General features: G+C 40.5%; 1 protein-coding gene across 7 annotated transcripts in view; it reads right to left on the bottom strand.

Moving 5' to 3' along the window:
• Nucleotides 1-12,720, bottom strand: part of pknox2 (pbx/knotted 1 homeobox 2) — a 533,394-nt gene that overhangs the window by 412,083 nt on the left and 108,591 nt on the right. For 5 of the 7 annotated variants that reach the window (XM_063038519.1, XM_063038517.1, XM_063038526.1 and 2 more), the window contains exon 2: nucleotides 4,206-4,266. The exons of the other annotated variants lie outside the window; for them this stretch is intronic. The gene's annotated coding sequence lies outside the window, so the exon portion shown is untranslated. The remainder of the gene's footprint in view (nucleotides 1-4,205; nucleotides 4,267-12,720) is intronic. 7 annotated transcript variants of the gene reach the window in all.

Raw genomic sequence — 12,720 nt, 5'->3', positions numbered from 1 at the left:
TATCACTGTCATGCAATTTGTTGTTTCCCGGCAGCAGTACAGTGTAATACATAAAATACACTGGAAATTATAACAAGAAATAAATATTTAAAAAAAATAAGCAAAATGAGAGCAAAAAAAAAAGTGAGGTAGACTGCATGAGTTTATTTTCCATTCAGAAATCTGATTTGTGGAGGGGAAAAAGCTGTTCTCTAAAACACTGAATGTAGGTCTTCAGGCTCCTCAGCCCTCTCTCTGATGGTAGCAATGGGAACAGGACATGTCCTGGGTGATGGTGGTCCTTAATGATGGATGCTGCCTTTTTAAGGCATTGCCTTTTGAAGATGTCCTCCATGGTTAACTCCATGAAGACTAGTGCCCATGATGGAGCTGGCTGAGTTTACAACCCTCTGCAGCTTTTTCCAATCCTGTGCAGTGGCCCCTCCATACCAGACGGTGATGCAACCAGTTAGAATGCTCTCTATTGTACATCAGTAGAAATTTGCTAGAGTCTTTGGTGACATACCAAATCTCCTCAAACTCCTAATGAAATAAAGTTGCTGTTGTGCCTTCTTTCCACTACTGACCCCTCAATAAGGACTGGTGTGTGTTCCCCAGACTTCCTCTTCCTGAAGATAACAATCAATTCTTTGGTCTTGCTGACATTGAATGAGAGGCTGTTGTTGTGACACCACTCAACCAGCTGATCTATCTTGCTTCTGTATGCCTCCTTGTCACCATCTGAGATTCTACCAATAGAGAAAGCCGGTGCAACCATTCTAGGAATGAATGTATGTAAGTAAATCAGACTTTTGAATTTAATAATATGATAGGAGCTTGTTCTCAAAGTTAAAATTCAAAGGCGAGTTTATTTCATATGCACAAACACAAGTATGCATAGGTAGTGAAAACTTTACACAGGAATGGCCTGTAGCAGGCTTTTCTCAGCTGTAGCTATAGCTGCAGCTGCTTCCGTGTAACCAGCAACCCTCCTTCTCCCCTCATTTCAAGACACAGAATGAATCAGAGGCCCCTTTCCTTCTTAGGGTTAGTTTCTCAACCAGACGAATATGGCCATTCAGTGGTGCAGCAGCATTAAAAGAATCTCAAAGCAGTCTAGATCACCAACAGCTGAATTTGCCCACCAATGAAAAGCCTCATAGATTCCAGCTGCCCACAATGCAGTAAGAGACTAGTTTTTATCAGCGAAAGTGTAGAAGGCTAATGTTCAGTGACCAACAGCCTGCCATCAGGAAAAACAATGTAGCAGCAATGATTGGGGCAGTATGTGCCAATGGCTGGTCTAGTAATATAGGCCAATGATCAACCTGTACACGGTGGTATGACATCTACCAGAGAATTAGCTTTTGTAATAAATATTAACTGGTATATCAAAATCATATGGTCATTTTTGAAGACAAGGATGTGCCAACATTGGAGAGGGTCCGGGGAGTTTACAAGACTGAGCTGGGAATGAAAGGGTTAACGTATGAGGAGCATTTGTTGGCTCTGGGCCTGTACTCGCTGGAGTTTAAAAGAATGAGGGGGTTCTCATTGAAACCTATCAAATATCGAAAGCCCTGGATAGAGTGGATGTGGAGTGGATACTTCCAATCAAGGGAAAGTATAGGACCAGAAATGAGGAGGAAGTTCTTTAGCCAAAGGACAGTGAATCTGTGGAATTCATTGCCACAAACAACTGTGGCGGTCAAGTGATTGGGTGTATTTAAAGCGGAGGTTGCTAGATTTTTGATTAGTAAGCGTATCATAGGTTACCAGGAGAAGGCAAGAGAATGGGGCTGAGAGGGAAAATAAATCAGCCATTATTGAATGACAAAGCTGAATTGATGGGACAAAGGGCCTAGTTCTGCACCTACATCTTATTACAGATAACACTTCTTGAATTAGCATGATTTAGTACTATATATATTTGTATTTCAATGTCAGAGCTGAAATTGGAGTGTTTAACTTTCTGACTCAGACTTAGCAGATCCTGCTACCTAACCCAAGAACTCCCAATCCTATTTCTTTGATTTCTTGCTTTTGCTATGTCTGTCTGTAATACAGCAGTAATGCCATGATCCTGTGATGTTTACTCAGGAAGTAGTGATACACTTGCTGGCTGCTGAACTGACCCTGACCAAACGAGACCTCGTGCCTACAGTTAACCTGTCACCCGAAGTAATGGTGATTATCGGCACTTGTACGGCTTTTGGTCTCCTACCTGGTACCAAAACTGATTGGCCAACGCTTCTCTGTTGACAGCAGTCTCATATCAATTACTTTTCCAATTACCACTGAAGCAAAGGTGCTTATCATCTGCAGTGCTTGACCTTACTTTGATAAATTATCCTCACAGCAGTATCTCAGTTGTAATGGTCCCAACAGATTCCGTTATAGTCACCTGCTGATTATTTACATTTTCATGTCTTTCTGTTGCTTCATTGGAAATATTACACTTCAAGGATCCTCAAATTGGCTTAAGAATTAAAAAAATAATTAAATCACAAACAAGAGAAAATCTGCAGATGCTGAAAATCTAAGCAACACACACAAAACGCCGGAGGAACTCACCAGGCCAGGCAGCAACCACAGAAAAAAGTACAGTCGAAGCTTCGTGTCACGCTGGGGGATTTCGGCCTGAAGCGTCGACTGTACTTCTTTCCATGGTTGCTGCCTGGCCTGCTGGGTTCCTCCAGTGTCTTGTGTGTTGCTAAAAAAAAAAATTATATGCTTTTCTTTTGAATAAAGAAGTCTAGCTATAGCACTTCCTATAACCAAAAAGTAGGAAGGCCATCAGGAAAGATAAGTGGCCTTGTTCCATAAATAAAAAATCTATTTTTTTTTGTTGTAACCATTGTTCCCTCCAGCCTGCTTGGGTGCATGACCGTGCAGTAACTGAAATGCTCCTGCGCATGTAGCCTTTATTGCCGCACAACTGGAATTTTCTTTTATATAATGTTAATAGAATTTTGAAATCATGCTAATATAATTTTGAAATTATGCTAACATAAATTTAAAATCTATATTAATATAATTGTGAAATACCCTGTAATTATGTGTTAATAAGTATAATCCATAAATTTTCTAAATGATAAATGTACCACAGCCTTTATTTTCAAACATTTAGAGCTTCAACCTATTTACATTGTCAATGTTGTAAGATACAACATTTGTTGCGAATTGTAACAATAAACACAGAATGGATACTGGTAGCTCATTGTTAATAAACCACCAGCCCACTGAACGCCGAAGCCGTCTAGTCAATATATTTTACTTTTGCCATTGTGCTTGTCAGTTGTTTTGACTACCTGACATAATTTAATTGTGTCGTGAAATGTGGTTTGTTTGCTTGATGTGTATATTGCAAAAAAAAATTTTAAGTGCCGCGCATTTCTCAGGCTGTGTAAAAATTTCCTGCTCAAGTGCAATGATCAGTCCGTGCCGCTCTAAATTAAATTTAGAGGGAACGTTGATTGTTACATTCACCTTGACTGCTCCCCTCCATTCGTGTGCGGGTAACTAGCTACTGATCAAGTGCCTCACACCATCAGTGCAGGAACTAACTTTCTCTGCCTACATCATACACCAGCCTAGAGAAAATTCTTAGCCATCTACAGGATATGCAATGTGCACTAGAATCAAGTCATTACAAGCTTTCAAAGGGCTATCCAAATGGTGCAAGATCTCAGTAATCCTCCTCTCACAAATCAGAATTAGGTCATATGAACATGATTACTAAGAAAGCGATGGCAGCTGAGAACTTCTAAATCCAACATACCTGTACTGGTCTTTTTTTCATTCAAATTACACTGTCAGTCAGGTTTTATCACTATCACCTTCAACTATGTTCAGCTCTAACTAGGGCTGCCAACACTCTGTATCTGTCCTATAGTATCCAGGAATTAAAGATTAACAAGTTAGAATCAAAGAATATTTTCTTTTAAAAAGTGTTTCATCATCTTCCTTAAACAATTTTGTTCCTTAATTATGAAAACATTAACAAGGGAAGAAAATAAAAGTGGAAGGCATGCACTATGATGATGGACATGCCAGGCAACCAATAACAAAAGAGTGACTGAAGGTCACGTCCTGAAACATTGAAGTACAAGTCCAACCAGAATTAGCAACTCTACTCTTGACAATTCTGCATTTGGTCAACATGTTTCAAAGCTTCTGGAGTCATCTTGCTAGCAAAGTGCCACAAGACTTTCAAAATTACTTACAATGGCGATTTCTCGGTGAAGTAAGGTTTTCAGGAAAATTTCAAATGCTCCTCTGACACATCTGTGGAAATACAAGGTATCATGATGGTCAAGTTAACCAGTTGCTCACAAGAGTTGCCAACAGCATTAATACAACAACTTATATCTGCAATGTAACTAAAGGCTTCAAAGAGCTCTAAATAGGTAAAAGGAAATTGGCTCCAAGCCAAACAGGGAAATATGAGATAGGAGGGATGAAATTGGAGGAAGATGTGGAGATAAGGAATGGAAAGACTTCCAATAGATGGTAAAGCCAACACAAGACCTATAAAAATAAGGTGTTGCTAATTAAGAGCCAGTAGAAGTCAATGAAGTGCGCATGTACCAAACAATTCCTGGCGGAAAAGTTAGGGTGTTATTTACAAATAACTTCTAGTTCAATCAAGTCTGTCGAGCTTGAATTCTTGGCAAGAAACCTCGAAGCTTCACCAGATACCAATAATTATACAATTATCACTGAACTAAAACTGATATAGATTGACAGATTTCTGGACTGGGTAGTGAAATGCTGTGGCCAAATAGCCAAAGATCAGAGATGGGGTTGAGACTCAGTTGGTATTCTGAGGAAGTTTTGGAAAATGAGAGTGCTTTTGAAAAGTTTTGAAATTGGTTACTGTAGAGGATTGTAGTATCTTGATCATTCAGCTTATTTAAAACAGAGCTTTATTGATTTCTAGTTATTAAGGGACTCAAGGGATGCTAGAATATTACAGGAAGACTATGTTGAAGTAGATGATCTTAATGAATAGCACAACAGACTTCTGTGCCCATCTGGTCTACTCCAGATCTATTTCTTATGTTCTTGCATTCTTACATGCTTTCATCTTGCCCCTGTGTTGGTGCGTGGCCAAGTGGTTACGGCGTCGGTCTAGTGATCTGAAGGTCGTTAGTTCGAGCTTCAGCTGAAGCAGCATGTTGTGTCCTTGAGCAAGGCATTTAACCACACACTGCTCTGCGACAACACCGGTGCCAAGCTGTATGGGTCCTAATGCCCTTCCCTTGGACAACATCGGTGGCATGGAGAGGGGAAACTTGCAGCATAGGCAACTGCCGGTCTTCCATACAACCTTGCCCAGGCCTGCGCCCTGGAAACCTTCCAAGGCACAAAATCCATGGTCTCATGAGACTAATGGATGCCTATATATCATCTTGCCCCTGTAACATCCTATTGAGTAGGCAACCATGCAGCGTATTAACAATATAAAGTCACATGAAAAAGCTAAAAGGTGTCATTCAGGAAGAATATCCACGTGCTTTTGCATTAATACAAGTGAGGCAGGGAGATGTTCATGAGTGCACGCACAAGCAGAGAACCACGAACAACGGGAGGAATGGGACGGACAGGGAAGTAAAACCAAGTATTCTTAGGTAAATTCTTAAAAATAGGTAAAGATTGAAAGAGTGCAGAGAAAATTTACGAGGATGTTGCCAGGACTTTGTTCCTAGAGCATAGAAGAATGAGGGGCGATTAGACAGAGGAATACAAAACAATAAGGGGTACAAAGGTTCAAAGATACAATTTAATGTCAGAGAAATGTATACAATATACACCCTGAAATGCTTTTTCTTCACACAGATAGGGTAAATGCAAGGAGGCTTTTTCCACTGAGGTTGGGAAATACTAGAACTACGTTAACTGGGTTAACTGTGAATGGTGAATTGCTAAGAGGAACACGAGGGGGCATTTCTTCACTCAGAGGGTGATGAGAGTGTGGAATGAGCTACCAGTGATGGAAGTGAGTTCAATTCCAAAATTTTCGGGACATTTGGATAGATACATGAATGGGAAGGGTATGGAGGGCTCTGGTCCAGGACTAGGCAGATAAATAGTCCAGCATGGGCAAGATGGGCTGAAGGGCCTGCTTCTGTGCTGTAGTGTTCAATGACTCTATGACTCTAAATGAAATCTAAGCCTCAAAATGCTAACCAGAACATTGATTTGTCATATAAATAGAGCAAATTCACAAATAGAGATCAAATAATGAAGAAGCAGATAGTGCAAGTCTGTGATACTCGCATTAAAGCAAAGTCAGGGTAAAATGATAAATTCCACCCTCGGCGAAGCATTGATCTGTTCTGCCACAAACTATGGAATGAATCATCTGACAAAAAAGCTTTTACGAGTACATGGTTAGACATAGTGTTTTAAAGGTGAAAGGTCATCTCTGCAGAACCCTTCTTGTAGCACAATAATGCAACTGCCAATGAGATTTGACGCCACCTCGTATGGAGGCGCAATGCACAGGATTGAAACAGACTCAGAGAGCTCCATCACAGGTGGAAGCTTACTCACCACCTCAAGAAGGCAGCATCCATCATCAAAGATCCTCACCATCTGGGACATACCCTCTTCTAGAACAGAGATGAGGAGGAATTTCTTTAGCCATAGGGTGATGAATCTGTGGAATTTTTTGCCACAGACAGCTGTGGAGGCCAAGACATTTGGGTGTATTTAAAGAGGAGGCTGATAGATTCTTGGTTACCAAGGGAATCGAAGGTTATGGGGAGAAGGCAGGAGAATGGAGTTGAGAGGGATAATAAATCAACCATAGTGGAATGGCGGAGCAGACTCGACGGGCTGAATGGCTTAATTCTGCTCCTATGTCTTATGGTCTTCCCATTACTATCATCAGGGAAGTGGTATAGGAGTATGAAGATCTGCACTCAAGGTTTTATGAACAATTTTTTTCCCTCTGTCATCAGATTTCTAAATGGTCCATGAATACTACCTCACTATTCCTCTTTTGCACTATTTGTTTATCGTAACTCACAGTAATTTTTGTCTTGTACTGCACTGTCACCACAAAACAACAAATATCACAACATATGTCAGCAATAATAAACCTAATCATAACTCTGATTTTGGAATGATAACATATAGATTGGAAACCAGCCAAAATTTTTGTGATGTCAAGTTTATTTAAGGAAAATGGCCACCTAAGAAATATTGTAATGTCATAAAGATAACATGTTCTAGAGAAAGCATTTTAGGATTCAAGCTGACTTGTTGTCAAAATCAGTTAGTGAAATTGGGAGCACTGGTGATGGAGCAGAACTGTGCACAGTAACTCATCTTTGGATCAGACATGATATCGGGACTGACTGCGCAAATTAAGATGAATCAAAAGGTAACAGAAGTGAGATTGTTATTTATTTATTTAGAAATATAGTGCAGAACAGGCCCCTCTGGTCCTTCGAGCTGCAACCCCCGATTTAACCCTAAATTAATTATGGGACAATTTACAATGACCAATTAACCTGCTAACGCCTTTGGAATGTGGGAAGAAACCCAAAGAACCAGAGAAAACCCAAGCATTCCACAGGGAGGATGTACAGACTCCTTACAGATGACGTCGGAATTGAACTCCTAAGTCCAACGCCCCGAGCTGTAATAGCGTCACGCTACAATGGCGCCCCGTGAACCTTTTCCTCTTCAAAGTTTAAGAAGAAAAAGCGCACTGTCGTAAGAAAGACTTTCTTCCAAAGGGGTAAACCATAAAATTATAGCACGGTCAGGAAGGACTTCTGCAATGGCTAATGGAAATATCAAAAACTCAATCCAAAATGTTGTTGCAACCAGATTTCAAATCTATGATTACTACATCTTGGTTGAAGTAAACTATTTTCTCCTTTCACTGAGATTAAAACACTTGCTAATGCATTAAACATTAGATGTGTACAAACATCAAAACATGTGTTGGAAACATAGATGAACAAGAGATATAGTGAGGAAGGAACAAGGAGATGCTCTATATTCCTGTATTTTATTACGGAATCAAATTAATAGCATTGTCATAAATAGCACCAAATAACATGCGAATTAGCTCTAAAAGAGTTCCCATTGACTGAGTTGCTCCCACTCAATAGTCACTTTTAGCAGAACAGTAAGTGATCAAATACAATTTGCAACTTAAATCAATGTGAGATATGATTTTACAATCTGAGATTACATTTCTGCATGTGATATACATTGCCTAAGAAACCAGTGCTTCACAAAAAGTGGTAAATTGTTTTATTATTGTTACCGTCCTGAGGTTCAATGAAAAACCTTTCTTGCATACCTTCCATACAGATCAATTCAATACAACTGTGCTTTGAGGTAGTACAGTGTGCACTTTCTCTGTACCTGTAATTCATAATGAGGTAGATTGTGAGGTCAAGAGTCCATTTCATTGTACCAGAGAACCATTTTATAATAGCAGGATAGGAGCTGTCCTTGAGCCTGTGCTATGTACTTTCAGGCTTTTGTATCGTCTGCCCAATGGAAGGAGAAGAAAGAATTCCTAGGGTGGAGGGGGCTATGATTGTGTTGGCTGCATTACTGAGGCAGCGAGAAGTGTCCACTGAGTCTGTGGAGGGGATCTTCTTGCAGCCATGGGCAAAGCAGCTGCCATACCAAGCTGCAATGCGTCCCACTACTGTGGTATCATCTGCAAACTTGTAGATGGAGTTAGAGGAAAACCTGGTCACAATTCTGAGTGTATCGAAGGTAGGGGAGAGGGCTAAGAATGCAACCTTGTGAGGCACCAGTGTTGAGAATGATCGTGGTGGAGGCATTGCTGACTACCCTCACTGATTGCAGTCTGTTGGTCAGGAAGCCAAGGATCCAGCCACAAAGAGAGCTGTTGAGTCTCAGCTCCAGGAGCTTGGAAGATGAGTTTGCTTGGAGGCGGGGCTATAGTCATTAAACAACAGCCTAACGTAGGTGTCTCCACTGTCCAGATGCTTCATGGATGATTGCAAAACCAGGAAGATGGCATCTATTGTAGATCTGTTTGGGCAGTAGGCAAAATTGTAGTGGGCTAAAGTTGTCTGGGAGTTTTATGCAAGCCATCATGAGACTCTCAAAGCAATCATGGTAGATGCAGATGCCAAGAATCACTGGGCAATGTGTTGCCTTGTTTTTCTTAGGTCTTTTTAAAAGTAGGTGGGAACCTCAGATTGAAGCAAAGAGATATTGAAAATGCCTGCAAGTACACCTGCTCGCTGATCTGTGCAGGATCTAAGGATACCATCTGGGCTAGATGCGTTCCACAGGTTCACGCTCTGGAAGATGGACCTTACGTCTACAACGGTAACTGGGGGGGGGTTGGGGGGGTAACGTGCTTTGGAGGCTGTTGATGGTGAAATATTAATCCGCCTCTATTCAAAAAGCGCACATACTAACTACTAACCTCTGCCACCTTCTAGGTATGTAAGGTACACAAATTAATGCTTCGTTCCTACAACAATAACTAAAAATAAAAAGAAAACCATTGGACATGTCTCCAATTCGCCACAGATGTTACTAAAGTGGCACTCTCCAATTTGCTTTCCTCTAGGATACTTTTAAACATGAAATGATAGTTCCAATGGTGTAGCTATTCATTCTCACCCTAAACACTAGCCCTAATTTATCCTGCCATGACATTATTGATATGTGAGCCTGCAATAAATGTGACATTCCTTTTGACCATGAAGTGTAAGAGCATGTGAAAACAATAGCTTATCGAATCTTGTCCATCAGCGTCAGCGTTGTGCACTTTCCACTGGGCTGTCATTGAACAGATGCAGGGTTTTCCCTCTCCCCGACTCAGCAGCACTGCCCAAACACACTGCAGATGAGATCCGCTGAAGATACCTTATCTACATATTCCTTCCTACAAACACAATAATCCACTCGCAATGCCGGATTTCAGATTACTGATTACAGGTTAAAGCAGTGTCAAAGCTTAACTGGAATTTTAGGCTTGAGTTTTGTACAATACAGATTTAGATCTGCTTGGAACCTTCCAATTCTATGTCATTCTTTTCTTTCAATTTGAATCTCGATTCTAGCTGCCTCCTGTCCATACTGAGGCTCTCAAAATTATCATCATGAAATCAGTTTTCACCAGCAGGTAGTGAAAACTGGAGGTAATGGCAGAGGAGGCAGAATCCACTGCAATGTAGTATGAAAATGTGCTGTGTTAATGAAGTCACAAATGTAGGAGCTTAAACCTGAAGCCTGGAGTAGAGCTTCACCTCATAACTCAAGGCTGTAAACCTTCTTTGATAATAGCTAAAATTCATTTAATAAATATAAAAAGAACAGACAGAGGTGGATTCAGAGTAGCTTTCAAAAACAATATCAGGCTAAAACCAAACTACAGAGTAAACTCATTGTATCTGTCTTTCTCACTACAATTAGCTTCCGCCTGCATTTCTAAAATTTTAAATATATTCATAAAGCACCAATTAAGGGAATTCACAGGTAATTATCTATTCGGTTTCTCTGCAAACCTAGCTTCTGACTAGGATTAATGATGTTAGAAATGTGCTACTCATTCCAGATTACAGCATAGTCATTGCAAGGAATTAAAAACACTTTAGGTAAATCAAATGTTCTGTTTTATTGTTGCTACTTGCCTCAAAAAGGCAAACTAGGTTTCCTTTATTGCTTGAAAACAGGCTACAGAAGAGAATTAATGTTTTTTTTAAACTCTGCAGGTTTATCATAGGTGAAAGAAACTACTATTTCCAAAGGAAGTTATATATGTTTGAATGAGTCATTTTTCAAGTGCAAGTGTTGGCAGACTGTTCAATTGGGAAGGTGGGGGTCAGAGTCATCAGTAGCAATAGATTTCTTTCATCACCTGAGCTCCAATCACAATTTAACAAGTGCCAATGAGCTATTCATAGCACCCATATCACACCAGATGTGGTTTAATCAGAGTTTGGAATACAACATAATGTACTCCAGCCCTCCAAATATGAAGACCAGGAGTCCATTAGCTTTCTTGATTACCTTCTGGTACTGCCTCCGAAATTTCAATGATATATACACATCCCAAGGAGCTTCACTGGACACCCAGTCCCATTCCATTTATTAATTATGTTGTCCTTTCATTCTTATGAGAGACACTTAAAAATAGATTTGCCTACAATGAAATGCTAAAATTTTACCAGTGCACTTTATACTGCTTATTGTAACTGCAATGCCCTGGTTAATATTTCTACTGCGATGCTGTGAAGTAGTTTATATTAGCAGTTTTCTGTAAAAGCAGTGTGCCATGCTGGAAAGTGTGTTTTGGCCTCAGCTGAGGACCCATGTTGTCCAACTCAGGAATGTGAGTCAGCCAATCAGGATTGGGGATGTAGGAGAACGTTCTAGAGCACTGGGGGCGGGGAAGAGTTTTCTGAAGGACAGTAGTCTGGTTTGGGGTCTTTTGGTGGGAGCTGCAAAGCGGCAGGATGCTGTCAGAAGGAGAGTCCCCATTGGAAGAAGTGCCTTGTGCAGATGAATGGCTCCAAGGAGGAAGGGCTAATACTCCTGAGAGAAAGCCAGTTTGTTTGAGATGGCGTTCAAGGGAAGTTCGGAATATGGTGGGTGCTTTCATGCAGACTATGGGTCCAGCATATGAGCAAGAGAGACACCCCCCAAATACTCCAGTATGAACTCCAGTGATTATGTGCACATTGGACTGGTTTAATTGTAATGGGCCCTTTGGTTTTTTTATTCTTCTTTCTTTTCTTTCTCTTAATAACTGTTTCATAAAGCTGACACTGGTAAATAAACTTTCTTTATAATTTTACGATCTGTTATTTCTTGCCGACCAATAACTGTGTATGGGCAGTATTTACACAGCATTCACTCAAATTGATGTTTCTTTAGTCGGAACATCATGACATTGCTGTTTGGTTGAACCCCAAATCATACCAACCCTGGACATATGTTGTTTATGAAAGGTGACCTTCTCACCACTGAGTCACATGGCTGTTAGCAGAGTTACCTAATGGACCAAGATTGTATATGAGCCCAGTGAGAGTTACATAGGTTATATTTTTAACTAGTGCTTCAATGTCTTTAAGACACAAGACTTTAATTCATAGGAGCAGAATTAGGCGACTCAGCCCATTATGTCTGCTCCGCCGTTCCATCATGACTATCTATTATACTTCTCAATCCCATACTCGTGCCTTCTCCCCATAACCTTTGTCCCACTTACTAATCAAGAACCTATCAACCTCTGATTTAAATATACCCAATGACTTGGCCTCCACAGCCGTCTGTGGCAATGAATTATACAGATTCGCCACCCTCTAGTTCAAGATTTTAGAAATAATTCACATCTCCAATATGATTTGAACCATCGGAAATTGATTAAAAGACTTCCATCTCACCCCTCAAGGTTCAGAGTTCAAAATTCAGAAAGATGTACGTACTGAGAAAGGCTCACTGCAGAAACATTGCCATGTCTTCTCATTCACTCTATCGTTATTTGAAGACACTGTTATGATAGCAGTAACTACGAATATGACGATGGGCTGCCAGCACCTCTCAACTGCTCTGCTCTCAACTGGCATTTCATTTTCCAAGAACAAAGGAACAGGAGCATTGAGAACCGGGACTGAAAGCTTTGTCAAGGAGGTGAGATTTAGAAGGAAGACTTAGTGCTAGCAGTGTCCATGGAGGCTTCCAAATTACCAGTGGTGGGAAGAGAAAGAGAGGGAGTTT

Source organism: Mobula hypostoma, chromosome X2, assembly GCF_963921235.1.
Source record: "Mobula hypostoma chromosome X2, sMobHyp1.1, whole genome shotgun sequence".
Classification (NCBI taxonomy): Eukaryota; Metazoa; Chordata; class Chondrichthyes; order Myliobatiformes; family Myliobatidae; genus Mobula; species Mobula hypostoma.
Note: the sequence above shows the minus strand (reverse complement) of the source record. Positions and strands in the feature narration are given on the sequence as shown.